The sequence below is a fragment of the Oenanthe melanoleuca genome, chromosome 1, assembly GCF_029582105.1.
Source record: "Oenanthe melanoleuca isolate GR-GAL-2019-014 chromosome 1, OMel1.0, whole genome shotgun sequence".
NCBI lineage: Eukaryota > Metazoa > Chordata > Aves > Passeriformes > Muscicapidae > Oenanthe > Oenanthe melanoleuca.
This window is the reverse complement of record NC_079333.1, coordinates 42,257,922-42,279,671: the sequence shown is the minus strand read 5'-3', so window position 1 is coordinate 42,279,671 and position 21,750 is coordinate 42,257,922. Positions and strand designations below refer to the sequence as shown.

At 41.3% G+C, this 21,750-nt stretch overlaps 1 protein-coding gene across 2 annotated transcripts in view; it reads right to left on the bottom strand.

The window, feature by feature from the left end:
* ZC3H12C (zinc finger CCCH-type containing 12C) overlaps positions 1-7,838 on the bottom strand; it is a 42,525-nt gene extending 34,687 nt beyond the window's left edge. The window contains exon 1 of one of the 2 annotated variants that reach the window (XM_056492577.1): positions 7,523-7,838. The gene's annotated coding sequence lies outside the window, so the exon portion shown is untranslated. The remainder of the gene's footprint in view (positions 1-7,522) is intronic. The other variant, XM_056492586.1, reaches the window with a different exon arrangement.
* Positions 7,839-21,750: the final 13,912 nt, after the last annotated feature.

The following is a 21,750-nucleotide window of genomic DNA, read 5'->3' as shown; positions in this document are numbered from 1 at the left end:
GTCAGAGAACATGTTAAGGTTCCATTTTTTACCCGGATTTAGTAAGCTAAGAATCAGGGAAGACAGAGATGATCATGTGGCTTGTCGAGACACAGTACATAACTGTTTCTTACTTTCTGAGGAAGATTTTAATAGACCTGACAAGTGGCAACAATAGCCAGATCTTATACAAAGTGGGTTACTGTAGCTGCAAATCAAAGTTCCAAATGAACCTGGGTCCTTGGAATGAAACAGAATAGCTGCACAGAAGTATATCTTATTACTTGTCATTTAAGTATAGCTTTTCTTCAGATTTACTGTATTCCTGAATTCAGGAAAGACCATCAGAAAGTCTTCACGCTGAGCTACATACAGGCTTTGAAATCCTAGTATTTTACACATTAATAAAACAGCTTGCTCATGTTTAATAACCTAGTACATCAGAAAGAGATAAACTGAGTTAGTGATTCCACATAATTTTTCCAGCTATTTGCAGTCTCAGAGCCATTCTGACCTCAGAAGTCTACAGCGTTTTAAGCAGTAATTAATATTGCTGATCAAATTTTCTTGTATTTAGTTGAAAAGACAACTAGATTTCAGACCTGTGAATTCATGCACATGTTTCTTTAATAAGGCAAACATTTTGAGCCCTTTTGAGCCCCCAGTGCTCATACTTTGCTCTTCAGAATCCTTGTCATGAAGTTAGATCTGTAAAAGATATGCAAATGGGAATACTTCATTCAGAACTGGTGATGCTATTAACATTTAGTATTAAATAATTTAGTTTGGAAGGAATCTCTGGAGATCAGCTAGTCCAACACACCACCACTTAATACAGGGTCAGCTGCAGTATGCTGCTCTGTGTCTTTTCCAAGTCAATTCTTGAGCATTCCCAAGGCTGGAGACTCCATAACTTCCCCAGACACCTGCACCACTGTGTAAGCATTATCATGGTGACATTTTTCTTCATCTTCAGTCAGAATTCTCACTATACCTTGCCTCTTGTCCTTTTGTTACATGCCTCCAAATAGAGTACTTTGTCTTTTCCAAACAAGTTACAGAGCTGGAGACAGCAATAAGATCCCCCTTTTTCTTTTCTTAAATAAGCTGAACAAACTCAGCTCTCCCAGTGTCTCTCCTTGTTACACAATGTACTCTATCCCTCAAATCAACCTGGTAGCCATCCACTAGACAGGCCCCTGTAAGGCAGTGTCTTCTTCTGTCCTCTAGAGATCAAAACTGGACTCAGTGCTCCAAATACAATCTCACCAGTGCCAAAAAGAGGTACATGATCGCTCCACTTGGTGTGATGGTGACCCTCTTGCTAATATGCACTATTTAGCCTTATTATCTATTTCTGCAACATCATCTTACACTTATCAAGGGACGAGGCTTTACTTTCCACAAAAGGATCCCATGTCAGCAGATGAACTAAACCCTATTTACAATGCCCACTGGAGGCATCTGTTTTCAGTCTGGCCACTACAAACATTTTCTCATCAGAGATCTCACAGGCATAATGATAGTGCATTCAATCTGCAGATGAACAATTTGAACTGCTCACAGAAGTAGCAAAAAGATCAACTTTAAAATGATGATGCTTTTTTCACACTAATGAGTTTGCTTATCTGAGATCTCTCTCACAACATATGTACATATCAAAAGCAAACTGATTTGTAACATGCTTATGTCCAAAATTTATCAAAGTATTCCATGTGAATTATAGAGTGCTACCACAGCCTTATAAAACTTTGGAGCAGCCAGTTTTATGAACAAATCAGATGGCAGACTATCACCAAATATTGAACAAAACCTTAGGAAGAGACCATGCACCGTACCAATATCATTAAAACTTACCAAAGACCAATTATTCTCACTCCTGAAAAAAAAATAGCTGCATAATTTCACAATGTAAACACACACTAAATCTCTGTGAGATCTGTAGTTTAGCTTCCCCTAAATTATCAGGCAAGGGTGGTTTACCAAGTTTCACTTACAAGAAGAAGAAGAAGACGTCATCAGAGAAGATGGCAAAGAGCTCACACAAAAGTTGTGATTTTGAATGAGTCCTGGCAGTAAGGTCAAGTTCCAGGAAGTGAGCACTACTTAAACACATTTAGCCACACAGTCCTTTGCTGGAACCAGATGAAAGTCCCATCAATGTATGCATGATACCAGATGTTATTTTCTTCCACAGAACAGCTACAGTAAAAAGCTATGAAAAGACAAGTGAATAAGTGGCTGGGGAAACAAAAGTTGAAGCAGAAAACTAATTTTAATCTTTCACCAGAAAGCATGGGCTGTAGCTCAAGAACTTCAAGAAGTTCAGACTGTAATCCCAACAGTGACAGCTCCAGAAACTCTGAGTCCAACTTACATGTTGGCAAGGACGGCAAAAGCCTAGTTGGCAGCCCAGCAAGAACGGCAGTGCAAACCCCAGAAGCAGCTGCTACAGAGACTTGTGAACCCAGGTGCACAGCCCTGGGCACTTGTACATCACAGTCCTTCCCTAGCCAGAACACACCATTTCCAGAAGTGTATCTGGCATTACAAATAGCATGTATTGGAATTATTGCTGAAGGAAAAATCATCTGAGGTTTCCAAATTAGTTGAATGCTTTAAGGTGGAAAAGCCTTTAGGGGATGTTGCTGCAAGCTATGAGGCTCTAAGGCTCTCCACTAAGGTAAGATTGAGATCTCTATGAAAGTGTTTAGGCACTTCTTATAAGAGGACTGTCTCTCATCAAGAATGAGGCCATGCATCGAATCTGGAAAGGCCACATAACTCAGCAATTCAAATATAAACTTTACAGATGGCAAGGGATTGGAGAGACCTGCTGAAAGTTAAGGCAACAACTATATATATAACTATGAGAGCAGAGAGATGAAGAATGAGATTCTAGCTTCTACCTTAAGAGTTTAAAGGAAAAAAGTAGACTAGGAAAGTAGCTTCTGCTAAAGGAAATGCAATCTGTCCCTTTTCCAGACAATCTCTGCCAAACCACCAAATTTCATTAATCCTAAAATGAAAGGTCTAAGTCATACCAACACTGAATTTTTCAGCTCATCACAAAACTTCAAAGCTTCATGGGACTGATTCATTGATTTCACAACTTAGCACATTATTTTTACAGCTCATAGGGGAGCATGGCTCACACAAATGGTCATTTAGGAATCATCATGTGAGTTTCTGTCAAGCAGTAAAGGGCTCAAGGATTTTACTCTTTAAGATGTTCCCCAGACTCTGAGCTTTATGTACTCACAGCAAGCAAAATGCTTTTCAGGTATTTACAATAACCTGTGTCACATTTAGTGAACACCTGCAGCTTCACCGATTCTCCAATCTCTAGCACTCCTCTGCAACTTTCAACCACCTCCCAAGACATTCCTTTCATACCAGAAGAAATTACTCTATTTCTTCCATCAGGAGGATTAATAACATCCATTAAACTTTTCTGCACTCCCATCCACTGAATGTCTTGCCCCTCCCTCCTCTCTACCCACTCTTTTCTCAAAATATCAACTTCTCATAAAGCAAAATCCCTCCTCCTGAATAAAGCTTTAGTTTCCTCATTATCCACCCTGAAGAAAACTGTAATTTTAAGAAAGAATGAATTTTAAATACTTAGTATAATATTGCAGAAATTTTATGCAAAGAACATCTTTATTGTGAAAGAATTTAGAAGCAAATCACTTTGGTCCAAAACAGAGGTATTGGGGGCTACACTTATGAGCACATAGAAGGTTTCTATCTGTGAAGGACAGCAGAACCTGGGATGGTCTAGCATTCTATTCTGTATCCATCTACCCGTACAGACACGCATGTACATATAAATACATAGACACACACTCTCCCAGAGAGGAGGATGACGTATGTCAAATTTTAAAGTGTTACACTGGTATCATAAATCAAGCAAATAGAACCTTAAAATGGTCATGCCATCAGAAGAGGTAGTCTGGTGCATGCTGTGACATAAGCCTGGAAGAATGATGAATCTCACAGCTGCAGAGGGTGAGCTATGTTACTCTCCAGGAGAAACTCTGAAAACGCCTTGTCTGGACCTTTGGAGTTGCAAGTCTTAAAATTGAGGTATGTTTTCAAAGCATTCTCATTCTGCAGCTATGACTCAAGAATGAATGGAGCCTGAGTGTACCGAAGTGCTAAAATAATTCTTTAATGGGTAGTACAACAGCCTTGCAGAATGTGAAAGTCCATGTCAAATGACAAGCCCAGCACTTCATGGTAAGTAAAATGCAATTTGGATTTTTGGTAGTGCAAGTTAAGCTTTTTACATAAGACATGTGATCTAACCTGAAGTAATCAATCCTGATATGTAAAAGAGAAATGCCTGGTTCATCTAAGCAGAAAGCCCCAAGGTTATGAAAACCTCCGTCAATTTCTACTCACCACTAAACAACTTGGTAAGGAACATGCTCTTTGACAGAGCCTCAAGCTGTTACACAAAAACATTTAAAGATTAAGAGCTTTTCAATGAAAAATCTCCTCTAGCTCTGGAGATCTGCCTATTCCACAAGACATACAGAGGAAAAAATAGAGATAGTGAGAACAAAACATTAAAAAAACAAAACAAAAAAAAAAAAAACAACAAAGGATGAAGAAAAAGGAATGGGGGAAAGGGGAGGGAAGAGGGAGTAAAATGCCTCATAACTCTACCAGGAAGGCAATTATGAGCAGATTGCAATTGATCTTCTATCTATTTTCTAACTGAAAATAACTACAGTTTGAGGTAAGGAAGCAAGAAAAATGACTCTGATTCTTATTACACCATCTCACCTCTGCTTTTTTTATAGCCTACTTTTAACATATAATTTAGCAATTAAAATGAAGTCAATTCTTTCAAGCATAAAAATATGGGCCTGTTCAATTAATGGGTTTCTTGACTCAAACATATGGTAGAAGTACTATATTTATTGTAAATATTTAGCAAGCTTGGAGACATGAGGCATTTTACACATAACTATACATTATAAGAGATATAAAGCATCACTCTACAACTTCAGTCCTAGGACAGGAATGCTTCAGTCTCTTCATATAAACAACTCACAACAGTTTTTGTACAACATCTGTTTCTTACAGTAGCTCAGATACAGTTTTCAGTACCCCAAGTCAAAAAATGAAGTGCAATCACCTCAATCATTAATAAGGCCTCTGGCTAGCTCCCATGGCAACAAACACTATGGAAATGACTGAATGATGAAATATCTCTTGAACAACTTAGAAAAACTCTTATCTATGACTACCTAGCTACATGTGGGACATTGCTTCAGAGAACAGCAAAAGCAGCAGAATAATATTTACAAAGAGGAAAAGCAGAAGTTTTACATCACACATTTTGTACCCTTCCTCCTAGTTACTATAAACCTCTCTCCTCCTTTTTTACTACTGTTACTCCCTCAGAAGCATTTCAGTTTTTAAGAATTATTTAAAATACAGATTATTAAGAGAGTGATCATTGGAGGCTGAGGCTAGCAAATCCAGACTATGATTAGTTTTAATTAAAAAAAAAAAAAAAATTAAAAAAAACGATAACCAGGGGGAAAAAAAGAAATACACTCTAGTTCTCAAGGGCAGAATAACTGGTTCAAGATAGAAGTTAGGGAGATGATGCAGAAAATACCAAACAAGATTTTATGACTCCTGTAATGAAAGAAGTCAAACTAAATCACACATCTCTTTTCTACCAAATGGGAGTTGCTTAGCTGTAGCCATTTCTGAGTACAAAAACTGATCTGTTCCTCATTTTACTTCACATAGACTTTGAACTGTTTTTTCTCCAGCTTGCTTAAAGAGTACTTTCAACTGCATGCAGCATGTATAAGACCTCACAAAACAAAATTTCGTAAGGTTTTTGATTTACCTATGTAAAACTGAACAGTAAATATACAGTCAAGAGGTTTCATTAAATATCTAACTGCATCTCCAATCTTTTCAAGTCTCACCAATTGCAAGCCTAGTTTTCTTCAAAAATATCAACAGCTCCAGAACACCAACGTTTTTTTAAAGGTTGGTACAACCCAGAGAAGGAGTGAAATCACTGCAGCAGAGTGTTGTTCAGCACAGCAGTCAGCATGAAATGCACAATCTGCACAGATGAGTCAAGTCTGGATAATCCCTTCATGCTCTGTCAGGTTGAGAGTATGGGGTTTGTTTTTAAATTGCATACCTTCAATAAACTCCACTTCTCTGCATTCACATTTTAAGACAATATTTTTTACTGTGTGTTTTGATTTGCAGGTGTGTAAAAATACTGTTAGTGGAGTTCTGTCTATCAGAACCTCATAAATAATAACTGCCTTTTTAAAAGGATTGCAAATGGTAATGGTAATTTCAGCTCCACTGGGTGACTGCTGCCCAGAAGTCTGGTGTAGTAATAAAGATGCAATAACCATGGTAAGATTTGTATAGAGATGACATACTTCAAATCGGTTCAACTACACCCATCAGGAAAAAAACAAAAAGTAAGTTTTCGAATTTTCAAGAGTAAGTAGTCTAATTGATAAAGAAAAAAGGGGGAGCAGGGAGAGAAAAAAAAAGAAAATTTCCCCTCTATTTCCCTAAGATAGTTGTAAATGTGTTTTACACTGACATAACAAATTCTCTTTAAAATGCCAACATGCTTGAGTTCAGAGTCATTCATGACAGACTACACTCTGTTGAAGTGTAGTATCACCCTGGAGCACTGCCAGTTAGAAAATTCAGTTCACTAAGATATATCTAACATAATCCTTGAAAAAGTCTTACAGTCAGCTCACTGGCTTGCTGTATAGGCAAATGCTACAAAGGAGACAGTGGAAGAGGAAGTACCCTGCCAGTTTGAAAACCCAGACATACTTGAATGGTTTATTTGCCTTACAGATCAAAAGACTCTGCTACTGCTATCTTAAGTATGTTGTTAATTGCATAACCCTAAGAGCCGCAATTATGAGTTATGTCTCCGCTTTGCAAACACAGATCAAGAGGACAACACAGAGTAAACATGACATTTCAATCCATCTGTTGTTCAAGAAATGTGGTCTGCCGTTCAGTGGGATGGATTTACTTAACCCAACTTTCGGCAACACCATCGCTTAAGGGCTATTTGGCCCTGTCAGAGGCACCAAAGCGGAGCCAGGCACGGGAATGTGATACCGGGCCAGGTCCGGCTGCAGAAGGTGCTGCCCAAGCACAGCCCGGCGGAGTTTCCTCCCCGGGGCATTATAAAATAGCGTCACCGCTCCACAAATACAACCCCACATGCCCGGCGCTACTCAGACATGCCTGCAGAATTACGCCCAAAACACACAGGTGATTGAAAATTAATTTTTACGAGAAATTACGACTTAGAAGCCACAGCCAGATCTGAGAATGGCGAAACCAACACTTTACGGTTCGCGAAATAAAGCAAGCCAAATTATGCAGCCTGTCCTCTCACACAAAGCGGAGGGAATAAATCTACACTTTCCTCACAGAATCATTAAAAACAAAACATCCACAAAAACAACCCCAAAAGTTAGAAGCGGGGGACGGCAGGGTAGCAGAGTACCTGAACCAAGTTTTAAATTCCTTGTCAGGCGGGCGGAACGCGTGTCCCCCGGGCCGGCCGCAGCTCCGGCTCGGCCGCGGGCGGGGCGCGGCGGGGCGGGCGGGCCAGCCCGGCGCTGGGCAGGGGGCACGGCCGCCCCGCCGCCTCGGCAGCGAACGGCTCGGGGAAAACTTTCCGGAGGGACGGGGCCTGCCGAGCCGCGGGGCGACCCCGCCGGCCCCTCAGGGCAGAGCGCCGGGCTGTCTCCTCCCTCACCGGGAAGCGCCGCCGCGCCGCGGCCTCCGCCGCCCGGGCGACCTCCACCGGGCGACCTCGGGGAGGCGCCGGGGGCAGGGCCGGCGCGTGTGGCAACACGGGGCCGCGACGCCGGCCCGGCCCCGGCGATGGGCGGCGCCGGGGCGGGAGCGCGGAGCGCGGCCCGGCGCTCCCCCGCCGCCATCGCCCGGGCCCGCCCGGGGCCGCCGAGCCCCCGCGGCCTCCAGCACCCACCTGCAGCCCGCCGGCAGCCGCAAGGTCGCCTTCACCTCGCCCGCCGCGGCGCCGCCTCCCGCACCCCGCGGTGCCGCGGGCGGTGCTCCTTGGGGCCCGGGCACGGCCGGCTGGGGGGCACCTGGTGCCGGGGCTCCACAGCCCGGCCCGGCCCGGCTGCGGGTGCTGGGCAGCCGAGGGACGCGGCTCGCCCCCCCGCCCTGGGTTCCCCCCGTGAATTCGCGAGGTTGCCGCGGTGCCCCCCTCCCGAACGCCGCTGTGTTACCGGCTGCGGGCAGCGGGCAGGGCCGGGGCGGCGCGGCCTGGGCAGCTGGTCCTCCGGCCCGGCCGAGGTCCTGCCGCCATCGGAGACCGCCGGCTGCTGACGGGCGCTCCCGTGAAGTGTCCCTGTGTCCCACCGCCCCGGCTGTGCAGGTGGAGAGAGGGCGGTCGGAAAGCTTTTCGCCAAGGATCACGAACTCCCTTTGTCACAGAGTTGGTAGAGACCTTAATTTCCGTCCCGTGTTCTAATTACGAGATGTTTCCTCCCACCCCGCAGTTACTTTAATGCAGTTGAAGTAATCTACCTCTCACCATCCCACCCAGCCTTCTGTGCTTCTGCCGAGGCGGCTGAGCGCCAGGAGCTGCTTAGAAGATATGAATGAAAGTCTGGTGTTGTGATTACGGCTTGTAGCTGATGGAGCATATCGTATACAAGATAAGGCATACAGCCATTGCTACTCACAGGCTGCAAATGTGTGTGTATATATATAGACGTGTAACTGTTTCCTGCTCCTATTCTACTGCTGGAATTTATAAAAAACACTTCTGGTACTCCGGAGAAAATGGGCTAAATTTTAAAAATGTTGCATCCAATTTACACAAATTCTTCACAGATATATGAGCCCAAATAGCCACTTAGTAGGGATTATTTTTTCAATAAAATGTGATAGATTTGCCTGTACAAAAGACTGTGGAGGCACAGGGCTACAGTTGCTTTCCTATATAAGTTTTCACAAACCCTCCCTCTTAGAGCTGACATAGCCTGTAGAATGATGCCATGATGTTGTTCATTTGACTCATTCATTACAAAGTCTGTTTAATTTTTCAGTAGATCTCATCCCCATCCTAGGCATGAGTTTGGAGAGTTCAGTTCATGATGCAAAACGCCACCTCTCTCCCCTCTACTTAAAAAATTAAAATGCTTGTTCCCTCAGTCCCATATGCTGATGCTGTTTCAGAGCCAGAGTGATGTCCAAATTTGACTATGAATATTAATTTAATAGGGGAAATTGGTGAAAGCAAGATGAAAGAATGAGGCACTTGCAGTGCTACTTTGCTGCTTATTATGGAAGCCTTTGCCGGTGATTGAGGAGCATATGAGTCAGTTAAAAGCACTGCAGTGCTGGAGAAAATGATTCTCAGTTATCAGAATAAAAGAACAGAACAATACGAAATTGATTTTGAAACTACTTAAAATCACAAGGATTTCACATTAACTTATTTTTCTTAGTATAATACAGCTCCTCCTGAGTTTGTCTAAAGGGTCTTTTTTACCTCATCTCCTGTTTAGAAGATCTTGTGATTCTGGAAACCTACAGTATGTGGTGAGTGAGTAAAACATGCCACTCATAGGCATGAGTTACGTCTGCTCGAATGGGAGGCTACTCAAAATGAAGTGAGCTGCTTGATGTCACTGCACTGCTTGTTGGTAAAACCTCATTTCCTCATTGCCTTAGGAAACAACTTGCTTCTCAAAATAGGAACAGGATTCTGACTTGGAATCAGAAATCAGGATTTTTCTGCTCTGTGACCACACGCCCACAATATGGTTATAGTACTTTTCAAGGAGGGATTATAAGTGTTAAAAGACTTTCTTGGGGTTGGACAGTCAGGGGCTGGGGATTTATATGCCTTCAGAACTTCCCACATCTCTTTCTTCCTTCCCCATTGTATGTCCCCAGTCTTTCCTATATCACCGTTCTTCAGGTTTTGCTGAAACTCGGAATTTCCATGGCTTCTTTGGGACTTTCACAATGTTTCACAACACTTTCCTGGTCAGCTAATGAAGGGAAAAGTCATTAATAAATAAGAACACACTCACAGGATTAGTCAGTACTTAAAAGCAGGAAAAGGGAAAACGGGATCAGCTGCCCTCTTTGGAAACTAGAACCTCCTTTGTTTCCAATATCTGCATTGGCATAACTGCAACGTAATATAGAATAGCAAAAGTTTATAAACAATACTTTTTTCTGTAAAACTGATCTCCTGTGTGTGTTAACTTTGATTTCCCTTCTGTTTTATCAATCTCTGTCAAGTCAAAGTTTCATTAACAGCTCTACATCAGGTATCTCTCTTTTTAGTATAAGAAATGCACATTCATCTTTTCAGAATTTCTTTACCTTCTCAATTATGTTGTGCATTTCAGCTGTTTTCCATGACTTCAATATTTTCTGCCTCAGACAGGGAATGGCTCTTTTATTCCTTCAGTTGTCCAATGCACTGGCCAGTCCCAGTAACTGCACCTACTCCTCAGCCTCTCAGTCTGGGAAACCTATTTTGTGCTTCTATCCACAATAACCTGCTTCTAATGGAACCCCCCAAACTCTCTTGATCCACCTTGTGCTTGAGTCTATCAGATATGCCAGAGCAGATAACTGATTTCAGCATAGTGTCATCAGTATCAATGCCTGTTGCTTTTGTCTTCTTAAATAACTGCTGCTTTACTTGAAGATCCTGTACATTAAGTGTATTTCTTGTTGGCTTTCTGCAGTGGTTGTTTGATTACCTTTGGCAAGTAGACACATCCTTTCCTTCCACTTAACCACAGTTATGGTCCCTGATTCCAAACTGACATCCTTGAAATATCCAGATGCTTTGTCAGCTCTTTGTTTAGCCGTCATCTGGCATTATTTTACCTTTTTTAACCACTATATTTTGTCCAGATATTTTTTTTATCTGAGAATCTTATGCTGTTTCTGCCATTATTTGTGTGGAAAAGCCTACGTATTGATATGACAAAGCTGCTACAACAATGTAAATTTTGTTAATTTATGTTACCACAGCAACTGAGTCATGCAGAAATGTAGTGTTTCATTGTTTGGTATTGCACTTTGGTATTCTGATAAAAACTAGGGCAACGTAGTCTGTGTGCAGCTGCTATGAAGCCGGGTCTTAGCTAGGTAGATAACCATGCCTATCAAGTAGATATCAATAGCTGCTGTCAAAATGGGCTTAGCAGGTAGGATCCTGTAGAAATCTAAATCCAGTTCTGTGAGGAATTGCAGGCATGCTGGAAGAGGGGATTAGGATCTTGACATGTAGAAAACTGGTCTAGAAAACATGACACAGGTTGGGGAGACAAAAGCTATGAGCTTAGACGGGTATAAAAATTGCATAAATGCAGGAAATGAACAAGGGGTGAAAAAAATAATCTTCCAGAAAGGAATCTGGAGTCTACAATAAGTCACAAGCTGAGTATGTGTCAGTGATGTGTTTTCCTGGCAAAAACAGTAAACATTCCAGGAAGATATAGATGGGGGAGAAATCTGTGGGCTCTATGCAAGATTGGTAGGACATCAGTGGAAGGGCTAATTTTGTGCACCACAGCTCAAGAACTATGTGAGCCAACAGGAGTCAGTGCAGTTGGCAACAAGGATGGACAGAGGACTGGGAAGTCTGAGGGTGCTGGAGTTCTTCAGGCTAGAGAAGGGAAGGCAGAAGACAGACATGCTAAGACTCTTCATATACTTAAAAGGCCATTGCAGAGAGAAGGGGAATCATCTATTCTCGGTAGGTAGGGTAAGATGTAATGGATTTAAATTGCATCAAGGAGGAAAAGCCTTTCTAATGGTAACATTAGTGAGGCACAGCTTTACATCACAGGGTGTAATAGTGTCTCTGTTACCGGATGTCTTTAGGTACGTACTGGACAGATATTAAGTACTATTGATCTGGCATTGGAATTGGAGGGTGGACTAAGTGACTAATCAAGCTCTGTTACAGACCTATTTTTCTGTGATTACATGTAATCTGAGGCTTCTCATTAATCATCGTTTCTTTATCCTGTCCCATTGTACATTCTCTTTTCAAGTCAGATCCTTGGTCATCTCTCTGTTCTCTGAAGGACAAAATAATGTTTTGTCCATTTTTTCTTCCTGTGGAGTTAAAGGCCAAAGCTTTTCTTGTTTTTTTGGTAGCCCACAGCAGACACAAACTGATGAGTTACATTGCATTTTACTGCTGAGATAACTATTATAATTACATGTGAGTCGAACATGCAATAAAAATTTAGGTGACTGTTGTCAGTTTGTTCAGACATATCCTACATAAACTGTACAAAATGTTAACATATATCCGAGATTCTCTAGTCACATACTAGAAAAAATTACCTAATTCATAAAGTGTTGCTATATTCTAGAGCAATCTAATGCAGGTATCCAGATTCTCTGATCTGCACTTATAGGAACACATAAAAGTTTTTAATGTAAACTGTACTATGTTAGTTTCTTTTAGGCATTATTTGGTTTTGAAAAGTCTTGTATATTTAAAAAACTCCATTCATTTCTACATTTCAGTTTAAAATAAATAGCTTATACCAAGAATAATTGGCATTTGCTTACTTAGCAGATCTGTTCAACAGACAACATTCCTGATAGGTTTTCTGGTTGTGGTTTTTTTTTGGTTGTTTGTTTTTTCTTTTTCTTTTTTTTTTTTTTTTTTTTTGTTTTTTTGTTGTTTTGTTTTTTTGTTTTGTTTTGTTTTGTTTTGTTTCTTGGTGGGTTTTTTTGTTTGTTTGTTTGTTTGTTTGTTTGTTTTTTCCTGATCATGTTTTCTAAGTAGGTATTACTTCTTTCTACAAACTTTTGTGTTTATAGCCTTAAATCAGCATCTCTATAAGAGCAAACTCATGTGTGGTTCGAGCGTGAAAAAAGCTGTTGCAATAATTGCCAGTGCTAAATACTTTGGTGAACTTTTAAAGAGAGTGCCCAGCAGAAGTTTAAACCTACTCTTTTTCATCTTAAGGACAATTTTGCAAAATTGTGCAGTCATTTTATCCTGTCAGAGAATGAGAGTTTTCTTGCTGTAATGATTTTAGCTAAAGATAAATAGTGTGCTTTTCTACACAGAACGTGTATGGCTCATGTACCTGGGCTGATCCACATATTAATAAAAGAATAGGAAACACACAGTGTCATTATGCCCTATTTGTGGTGATCCAGGTTTTTAATGCCACAAGAAGTTCTTCCCTTCACGCCTCAGAAGAGATACGGTAGAAATAGAAAAAAGTAATGTGGATAATGGATATGGGACATCTTTTCCATGAGCTGTGGCTAAAAGACAGTTTCTTTAGCTGGAAAAGGACACAGCCAAGAGAGGGCAGGAGAGGGATGTGTAAATAATGGATGGCACAAAGCCCATGAACTGAGCATCTGTAACAACATAGGACTGCCACAACATGGCTCTCTCCAACCTTTCTGCTTAGCACCAGACTCAGCCCAAGGCTGCTCTTACTGCTCTGCCTAGGGTTAGGGTTCAGAAAACCACAAAGCCCAGAGCTTCAGGGACTGTGCAGCTACAAAAGGCATCCCAGGGGAAGTGCAAGACTGCCACAACATTGTTTCCTCCACACCTTTCTGCTTGTCACCAGCCTCACCTCCAGGAGTCTTTTACTGCTCTGCCTCGGGTTAGGGTTCCGCCTAGGATTAGAGTTCAGAAAATCACAAACCCCAGGCCTTCAGGGACTGTGCAGCTACAAAAGTCACCCTAAGGGGAATGCAAGACTGCCACCAAATGGTTTCCTCCACACATTTCTGTTGGGCACCAGCCTCAGCCCTGGGCTGTTTTTACTGCTCTGCCTAGGGTTGGGGTTCCTCCTAGGGCTATGATTCAGAAGAGCACAAAGCCCAGAGCTCCAGGGACTCTGCAGCTGCAAAAGCCATGCCAAGGAGAGCACAGGACTGCCTTGACATTGCTCCTTCAGCATCTTTCTGCTTGGCACCAGGGTCAGCCCAAAGCTTGGTTTACTGCTCGGCCTAGAATTAGGGTCATGCCTAGGATTAGGGTTCAGAAAACCACAAAACCCACAGCTCCATGCACATGGCAGCTACAAAAGGCATGCCAAGGGGAACACAGGACTTCACAGGAACATGGTTCCTCTGTCTTTTTAGCGGAGCTGGGGAGTATCAGATTAAATTTTCAAATGTCAATTTAAGAGACACAAAATGAGAAATTCCCTGCAACTATCCAAGTTTTCAGAAAGGCAATGGATATGCCCATGGAATAAATATCCATTTGGAGATGTTAAAACTAAAGTGTAGAGATCTGTATTTCAGTTTGTCCCTAAGGCAGTTCCAACTTCCAGCCTTGCTCGAGCCTTTACACGTTTGTTTAATTTTTGTGTTTGGCAAAAGGCATCTTCAGCTAGCCACTGTCAGAGAGAGATCCTTGGCTGGACTGAGACATGTGCCCCAGTGTGAGCATTCTTACTTTGTTGTTAATTTGGCTGCTGACTGAGAAGTCCCTGACACCCTTTGACTTGTGTGGGTCTGTGCTTCTGCAGCCTTACAGCACTTCAGGAGACACACTTGGGAAGTGATCAAAAGAATAAGCAGGAGGCAGGAATCTGCCTTTGATATGTACTTTTTTTTTTTATGTGAACTAGGAAAAAAAAAGAAAAAAAGGTTGCTTCTCACATCCTTGGATACAGTTAAGAATGGACTCCATTATCACCTTTGCCTCAACCTGATAAAGCCAGGCAAACTCTTATGGCACTTTAAGGCCACAGAAATGGTCAATAATGCTGGGGGTGGGGGAAGGAGTGAAGAAATTCCTTGTGTGCCTGCCAGAGAGTGAATTAAGCTAATGCAAAACTACTTTCTGCAGCTGGAAGACATCACAGGGCATCCCTGAAGTGGGTCAGAGCAGGTGTCATGCTCACTGTTATCAAAATTTTCAGAGCATCAGCAAGAGGGAGAAGTATCCATTGTCAGCATATCCAGAGGTATGATTGAAAACTAGCATGGGAATCTTCTTCACTGCAGAACACAGCAAAGTATGAATTTGATGCTTGGAAAAGTCTGACAGGAATATTAAACAGCCTTTCAATTAGGAGGATGTGTACATGTTGGCTTCTGGAGACCAGGAAGGGTAAAAGTCAAGCAGCAGCTTATTGGGAAACTGAGATACAGGCAAAGGAAGAAAGCCAGTGGTGAGGCAATCTTCATACCTCTGATGCCCTCTGGACTGTGGAGAGCACTGGTAGAGCGGAGTAAGCCAGCAGTAAAAAAAACAGTTTAGGGAGGTCTTTATTTATTCCATATATTCATCTATTGTGACTGTCATGCTATGGCTTAGTGAATAAGGAGAGAAGGATATGAGAGTATAAAATGACCTCATACCATATATTTAGTATGGGTTATTTGTATTTTGAAGCAATGAAAATTCAAGCAAAAGTAGTTGCTACAACATTTCAAATTTTGAAACAAAATCCTTAAAACATTGAGCAGTTTTGTATTCATACATTTTACAGAATTTTTAAAAGTTTCCATCTTTAGCTGGGGTTTTGACTCCTTGTGTAGGAAGAAATTTTCACTGAAATTTCCTTTAGTTCATCTGAAAATATTTTAAATGCTAAAAAAATCAAATGGAAGAGCACTTGGGAGACAATTTTCAGATACTCAAATGTTTTATTTTCTTCACAGCTGGCAAAAATTGGCAGAGAATTACAGAGGAACAAGTTCTTTTCTGTTCTTCTGCAACCAAGGTGACTCTTAGTCACATTCTACTGTTTCATCAGAAAATATTTTTATTATAAGTTTTATACCTCAGTACTGTGAGAAGTTGGTGTTTAAGTTGAAGTGATACTGTTTTGTTTCCTTCATTCTGGTGAAACCTCATCTTACTGATGCAAAAATCCCCCCCAAAACACCAAGGCTTGTGCTTTTTTTCTTACTGGAGAGGGGTTAGTGTTATTTCCTATAGAGTTCTCTTTCATAATGGCTCAGAAATGAACACAACAGTTACCACAAATGAACAAAATGGCTTTTGGTAGCAGTGAAAATACGTTTTTTTTCAGGAACTATGCGATTTGCCCAAAAGCCGCTAACAACATGCTATCATTTTCTTAGTGGTTTTGCATTTTTTCATTAATGAGAAAGCAGTAATATCTTTTCCCCCAATGATTGCTGTTCTTTCTTTATACCTCATCTCCTTGGAGATGAGACTCTCTAATTTCTTTATTCCCTCCATTTATACAATTTTCTGCCCTCTTGTTTTGAACAAAGATGTGAAAGCAAGCAAGTATCGAATTGTCTCAATATTTATTAATTCATTATATTTGAGATAGAAATGCCATGATGGTTGGGACTGGGAATCCATATTGTCAGACTTTGTTTCACATTGATTTCTTTAACAATTTTTGAGCCAACAGAACAGTTTCCAGTGTCTGTATTTTAGCTGGGGGGCAATATTGACTTTAGACACTTAACTGTGCTCCAGTCTTTGAGCCTCTTGGAGGCTTTTCCCCCCATTCCTGGCCACCTTTGTATGTCCTTTACGTGATGGTGGTGAGGCACTGGCACCTGGACGTTGCCCAGAGAGGTTGCAGATGCCCCATCCCTGGAAGTTCCAGGGTTGATGGAACTGGTCTGGTGAAAGGTGTCCCTCCCACAGCAGAGGGATTTGAAGTAGATGGTGTTTAAGGTCCCTTCCCACACAAACCATTCTATAATTTTGTGATCCTAAGCAGGATCATAGAAAACAGTGTGAGAAGAGACATTATTTGGCCCATCATTATCCTTCACAGCAGGATCATCTCCATGTAAATTAGTGCTGAAGGTGTTTGTCCTACTTCTAGATAATGTGTGTTGATGGAGACACCATATACTCTGTAGGCAAAATTCTCTAGTACTGACTGGTCTGTATTGTTTTCATAGTTCCCCTGGGACATGTCTTTCAAATAATTATCATGGGATAAATTCTCTAATTGTATGTGTCTACAGGTATATATCTACAAATTCTGTAGCTTCTAAGATTCTGCTGGAAGTGGAGATATGTAATGTTCTTGGTCTACTGATGGGCCTTAGAGATAGAAAGAGCCCTCCTAATGTCTAATCTATATTGAAAACCATTCCACTCTGCCTCATCTATTGGGCAAGGATGGAGTGAAACTTATTCCTTTCCTCTTTGTTGTGCCCTTTACCCTTATTTTTCATGTTGCTTCTCATCTTCTAAAGGCTAAGCCTGTTGCTATTTCTTGAAACATTGTTTATTTTCAGCTCATCCTTTTTGTTCCTCTTTTGGTCCTTTCAGCTGGTTCTCAGCAGTTCTCATAGTATGGAACTTGAAACTAAGCACGTGGTGGATGAGATACTGCATGGCATTAAACGTCCTCTGTGAGAACCTCAGCTTACCTTTTAGGATGGGATGGGGAACTTGATCAGAGGAAAAGTCCTCTCCAATTACATCACCACTGAAGCAAAAGCAGTGCATGCAGCTCTGCATTGCTCACTTCAGGCTGTACTTGCTGAGAAGCTGAGCACTGCATACCAGTGAGCCACAAGCCCTGGTAGGAAAGTATTGAAATCAGCAGGCACCACATCAGCAAAAGAGTGCTGGCTCTTTCTCAATGTTTTATGTCTACAGTGCTTTAAAAAAGATGCATGCAAAAGCAAGGAGCCAGAAGTGCTCTTTTATTGACTTTATTGCAGGTTTCAGAAGGTATCACCTTCATTCTTGAAGTTGTGGAGTAAATTTTCAAATTAACATGTGAGGGAGGAATACTGAGAAGATTTTTTGCATATATCTGAAAAGCAAGTTGATCTAAAAATATGGTCCATTGTAGTTCAATGCTCAGAAATATTACTCTTTTCAGTTCTATTTTTATAAACAGCTTGAATAATAGTTCCTTTAAAAAATCCTTTTTACTATAGCACATCCTATGATGGAGGATAATTGCTTCTGAATCTTCTACTTGTTCATCTGTCAATCAATCTATATGAAACTCAGAACAGGTTTGTGGGAAGTACAGAACAAACTTTAAGTAGAGTGAATAGTCTGAGGTCAAATGAAATACAAAGGAAAATGAAATACAGATGACCAGACTGATGTTAGGACTGTGGGAGAATGCATGAATATCTGCAAAGAGCATTTAGGATAAATCCATGCTACTTCGATCATATCCTAAGTTTAATAGTTTTATGGTACTAATACCTGGGATTCTGAATTTCACATGATTATCATTAGTTTAGAGAAATCATGGAGGTTGCAAGGATAGAAACTAAGACTGAAGACAGAAAATTTATTTCGTGTGCTGTTGCCAGTGTTTGTTCATCTAGAAACATCATATTTAGCTCCTGCTACTTTGATATTCTGTGTTCAAACTCATCTGAGAGGAAAGATAGGACATACTTGTCTTTGTGAAGACAGAGATAAATTAATTTTTCAAGTATAAACTGTCCTTGCACCTCCAGATCCCTAGGGCAGAGCCTACTGGAATAAGTTTTTTTGATCAGTTGTTTTGATGCAGATCCTGGATGGGTCCCGGCGATAGGACCTGACAGATGGACTGAAGGCTCTTATGTAAAAAACATGAGAATTCTTTGGTTTTGTGATTCTGAAATTGAAGATGAATCAACATCTTGATAGAATACCTTCTGCTTAGTGGTATCATCTAATAATATTTAAGATTTTCCACTGTTGTCTTGGTGCTTTGAATTCATATTACTATTCATTAACAAATCTCTCCTGCAATGTTCTCTTACTATTGTTACTGCTACTTGATATAATTTTAAAATTAAGTTACTGGCAAATCATAATCAGTTTATTCACCGAGGCACAGAATCACAGAATATTCGAAATTGGAAGGGACCCAAAAGTATAATTGAGTCCAACTCCTGGCCCTGCACAGGACCATCCTCAAGAGTCACACCATGTGCCTGAGAGCATCATCCTAATGTTTTCTGAATTCTGCCAGGCTGGTACTGTGACCACTGCCCTGAGGAGCCTGTTGCAGTGCCCAAACACCCTCTGGGTGAAGAACCTTTCCTAACATCTAACCTAAACCTCCCCTGACACAGCTTCAGGTCCTGTCACTGGTCACTAGAGAGAAGAGATCAGTGCCTGCCCCTCCTCTTCCCCTCACAAGGAAGCTGCAGACCATGATGGGGTCTGTCCTCAGTCTCCTCCAGGCTGAACACACCAAGTGACTCAGCCTCGAGGGGGTCCTTTCCTTCAAAGACCCTTCACCTTGGACACTCTCCAATAGTTTCATGTCTCTTTTATACTGTGGCACCCAAAGCTGTCCCCAGCTCTCCAGGTGAGGCTGTCCCAGCTCAGAGCAGAGCAGGACAATCCCCTCCCTTGCCCAGCTGTGATGCTGTGCCTGATGCCCCCCAGATCAGGGCTGGCTCTCCTGGCTGCCAGGGCACTGCTGGCTCATTGTGATGTACAACTGCTTCTACATTTCTCCCTGGTCTTTGGGGTGTGGGTTTTGTATTTATAAGGCTTTACATTGCTCATGACTTGCTAACATAAAGGACAACCTGTTTCTTCCAGTTATTCAGCTATTATTTATTGTTTGAGTTATTGCTGTACTTGTTAATAGTAGTACATCGAGGACTTTTTCTGGATGTTGTATGGGGAATGAAAAGAGGATCTCTGTTCCCTTCATAGCACACCTAACTTAGAGCAAGAGAAGATAGTGCCACAGTCAGAGGCCTGTGACCTGAATAACCACTGGTTTTGGAGATATGAAATGAGAGATTTCAAGATTTGCATGTAGACAGTTCCATTTTTTCTCATCTGAAAGTGACTTTTCTACTGAAACTGTATCAAGAAAAAACCCCAAATCTTCAAAACTGAACTGAAATATCTTTTTAGACTCTGGTTTGGCCTTTTTTTCCAATTGATACAAACACTACTTATCCTGATTAGAGCTGGGGAATTTTTCTCAGTTCCTGAATTTTTTTTTCAGGTGGAAAAATCGTTTGTGGTTTGCTTATTCCCCAGAGGACAGTGGGATGAGGAAGGATTTTTGGGTCTTGTAGCATAGGCTTCACAAACACAAAGTTGCATATGGTAAACTCTACACCTTTGGATCAATATTGAGTAACTTTATAGTCAATCTCCCTTATTTTTACTACTTCCAAATAATATATAATTGCAATTACTGAGCATGTCAGTAGTACTTTTCAGAATTTAAAGTTAACTGTGCTGTAGGTCACCTGTGTTAAAGGACATCTCTTTAGAAGCACCATGAGAAACAAACTGAAATTATGGCTCACCACTCAGCATTTGAGAGGCAGGATGTGGAAAAGGCCCTGACCCTGGTTCTTTTTTTTTTTTCTTGTCAAATGACAGGATAATTTTAGTTACCAGTATTGCTTTTACTTGTTTGTCCTATCTGTAGCTGGTCTGAATTTGTTTGAGCACTACAGGCAATTGCACTTAAGGCAGAGTGACACTAAGTAGGGTTGATTCTGTGTTAGCAGAAGATTTGTTATTGTTTGGGCATGCTGTTGTGGGGTGAAATCTCATCATCTATTTAAAAATGGTGTTGTGAAAATATTAACATCTTAGAGAGGCATAATAATTTCCAATTTGATGCTTCAGTATGTCCTACTGCAGAATTGGCTGGCTTGATTGCTCTGCAGGCAATTTGTCAAAATTATTTATGCAAAACATGATTTGAAAGGGTGGCATCTTAGGCAGAGGTGAAAACAGCTCAGAAATCCTTTACTAACACAAATAGGTCTGCCCTAAGAGAGGATGATTAATCTTTCAAACGTCTTCAAGTCCCCAAAAGTATTCCTGCATTTCATTTCACTGTGTACAGAGCACATTAGCTACAATATATTGTGATTGTCTTCATGGTTCATGTAAAAGTAATAGTGTAATTGTTTATTAAAACCCAGGATTAATTTTTAAATTTAATTTAGCTCAGGTCTAGAGGAATGTACATAATGCTGGATGGAAAGCTACTTCCCTGAAAACCCCCAGCATGAGGGTTTTCAATAGACAAGGATATTTGGTAAAGTTACAGTTTTCACAGATGAAAGGTAAGAAAGATTTACATTTATACATAAACATACACAGCAGGGGGAAGGCTTGTCTGCCTCACAGCTTGTGGCAGCTGTTCAAATGAAAATGAATACTTCTGAGGACTTCTATTCTGGGAAGAGCTAAGAGTCCATGCTGCCCACTGTGCCAATGGCCCCAAGAGAAATACACCTTAGATACATCCCACAACACAGGCTAGCTAGCAAGCATATCCTCAGCTTCAAAGGGTTGTGGAGTTCCACAACTGTTTATTGATCATACATGAAAGAGCTCAGCAGCTCGTGGTGAAGGTTCCATCACATACCAGAAATATCCAGACTGTGTCCTCGGGAGAGACATAGGCTGGAAATGAACCAACATCAGTACAATTCCTAGAGCAGCAGGAGCTGGAGAGGCAGGAAGAGTCTGGGCTGTGTATCTGCCTTGGCACCAGAGCACTTGTATTTCTGATTTTAATGAAATGCTGCCCAGTTTGGGACAGGCCTCTGTTGCAAAATCCTCAATGGATTTGTCTTACTGGATGTAAATCTGCCTTGGTATTTTTTGAAGGGATGAGCACAGAGCTGCTCTGTTCCTGGGAAGATGGGAGAAATGGTGTTCCAGATTTATGTGATGCTACAGGATCCTCTTGTAGGGCTTGGGAGGGCTTGCTTGATGGCAACATAAAACAACTGGGATTTTGGCTCATGTTGGTTGTGGAT